This window comes from Sorghum bicolor, chromosome 1 (assembly GCF_000003195.3).
Source record: "Sorghum bicolor cultivar BTx623 chromosome 1, Sorghum_bicolor_NCBIv3, whole genome shotgun sequence".
NCBI classification, from domain to species: domain Eukaryota; kingdom Viridiplantae; phylum Streptophyta; class Magnoliopsida; order Poales; family Poaceae; genus Sorghum; species Sorghum bicolor.
In genome coordinates, this window is record NC_012870.2 from 66,272,299 (window position 1) to 66,274,976 (window position 2,678).

General features: G+C 44.0%; 1 long non-coding RNA gene across 1 annotated transcript; it reads left to right on the forward strand.

Annotated features, from left to right (window-relative positions):
* LOC110431895 lies at positions 281-2,340 on the forward strand. Its single transcript, XR_002449368.1, has 3 exons — positions 281-966; positions 1,810-1,860; positions 1,974-2,340. It is a non-coding gene; the product is annotated as an uncharacterized LOC110431895 (long non-coding RNA).

Here is a 2,678-nt window from a genome sequence, read left to right on the forward strand (position 1 = left end):
TCCAATCCGATCCAAGGAGCGCACCTTGCGCTAAACCATAGCTGCTTTTGCCAAATAAAAACACCTGCCGGACCGGATGTCTTCGTGTTATCGTGTACCAGCCAGCAGCCAAGCGCTGGCGACTGGCCGCTGTCGCTGACATAATGAGAGATGCTGTGTAGTACCACATGCATGCAGTGCTTAGGCCAGTCTCAGCGGTGATTTCACCAGAGTGTCATGCACATTTAATATACTGACACATCAGCATATGAGGTATTTTTGCATGAAAAAAGAGGAGAGAGAGGGGGGGAATCGTTTCACCATGGTGAAACGAGGTCGCGTGGTTTCCCAGACCTGGGAAACTGGGTGAAACAGCCATTGAGGCGTTTCATGGCTTCCTCCCTGATCCCGTGCGCGGGCGGAGGCGCGGAGCTTCGAGGTCGTCAACTTCCCGCGCGCCCATGCAATCTTCCCGCGCTCCACCACTATATCGTGCGCAATCTCTCTGCCTGCCCTCCATCGCCCTCCCTCTGACGCCGCTATTCATCATCCATGCCTGCCGCATCAAGCTAGGGCAAAGGTGCGAGATCCAGCTTTCATGGATCCGTCGATGCCTGGGCGGCGCCCACCTGGTAGAGGAGGGAAACAACGCGGTGGAAAACAGCTCGGATTGAAGACCACATCGCCGCATCTTCCAGCTCCGCCTCCAAGTTTGACCGCATCGACGCCGCCGCCTTCGGTCCCCCTGCCGCCGCCGCCGGTTTCTTCTTCTTCATCGCCAAATCCGACCGCATCGGCACCGAATCCGACCGTAGCTGTTCCGACTACATCTCCTACTGCTCCGGCTTCGTCCTGTACTGCGTCGGCTTCGTCTCCTGCTGCCCCGACCTTCGCCGTGCCGCCAAGGCCACCTCAAGGTGCAGGATGGGGCGCCATTCCCCCAAATTTTTCATCTTTTCATGGAAACCAACAAGGCTCTAGCTCATGGTATGTTCGCTTTCGATCTCTGTCATTGTTTGATTTCTATGGCTGTGCTGCAAAATTTTGTTTTATCTTCAGTATGTTTGATTTCCATCGTTGACAGAATGGTTGTGCTGCAAAATTTTGTTTTATGTTCAGTATGTTTGATTTCCATAGCTTTAAATTTAATTTTGAGGATTGTTTAGGCATACCTCCTGTTTTCCAGAATGCTCACATGAGACTGTCACTATGGTGTAGTCGTGTAGAGTTTAATATGAAATTAAATTTCATTTTTTGAAGTCATATTGGAACTGCCTCTTTTTCTTTGGAATCCTGAAACAGATTCAGAACTAAGTAAACAACCAGGATCAGAATTTAATTAGTGCTACTGCAATGCATATGTTTTTGTAATTTCAAGTAGTCAGGCAGCGTCGATTTTGCATCTTAAAAGTTAAAACGACCAGCTCGTCTATATGACCGAGGTGTACTCCGTGATGTCGTGCTAGCATGCATCATACTTCACAATATGATAGTTGAAGATGAGAAGGAACAACAAATTATAGAAGAAGATCTAGATTTAAATGTGGCTGCAAGTTCATCAGTAGTTGAAGAACCGGAATTCTCTCCGTAAGAGGATGTTCCTTTAGAGAGAGTTTTGGAAAAAGATACTACTATTCGTGATCGGTCGACTCATCGCCGACTTAAGAATGATTTGATCGAACATATTTGGAATAAGTTTGGTCCTCTTCCACATACACCTGGAGTTTGAGTTAATACATGTAATTGTTTCATATTTTTGAATCATTTATATATGCATGCTGCACTTGTTACTGTCTGAGTGCTCATTGTTAAATATTTTGGTTTCTGCAGGGTGACAATGTGACAGTGATAAGTCATCTAAGTTGTTGATTTAGGAGTAAGGTTATTTCTGGGAATCTGATCACTACATTTGTTTTATTTATTTTTGAACCACATAGCAGTATATGTTCCTGAGTATATAATCAACAACCTGAACAATATATGTGTATATGCAGGGAACTATGAGGTGCAGTTTACTGTCTTTTTGGAGGCGAGGGTTGGATGAAGATGAGCTCATATATATTATATTTTAGTGATGATTTGCTGCTGCTGCGAGAGGCTATCTGAACCTGTTGCTGTGACCTGAACTGTTCTGGAAGTGATGTTTGTTGAAGATGAGCTCTGTGATCTGAACTGTTATCTATATGTTCTGTGATCTGAACTGTTATCTTGATCACTACTATGTGAGTGGAGTTTCAGACTTTGCACTATGTGAATGCAGTTCCAGAACGCCATGTCGATCAATGCTATTTATCATGTCGCTCTTGTGTTTGTATTGCAGTTTTGTTGTGATTTGTGAAAAGTAAATGTCTCATGCTTCAATGTCAGTTTTGTTGTATGTCACTTGTGCTCATATATCAGTTTAGCTCTTGGGGCCTGTTCTCTTTGCTCGTGTGTACGATTTGCTGTGAAATGGCTACAGAATTAAGGATGCATATGATCCGATAAGCAAACAGCAATTAATTGCCTTGCAAAGCATGGGAAACGGCAAAGTGAAACAGCACCATTGTGGACGTTGTTTCAATACGCGTTTCACTGCTGCTTTGTCATCATTTTTTTATGGGAAACAGTGTATTGAAATGGCCCATTAAGCCTAACTACTCTACGATTGGACAATATTTGTCAAATAAAAACAAAAATGCTATAGTGTCAAAATTAAA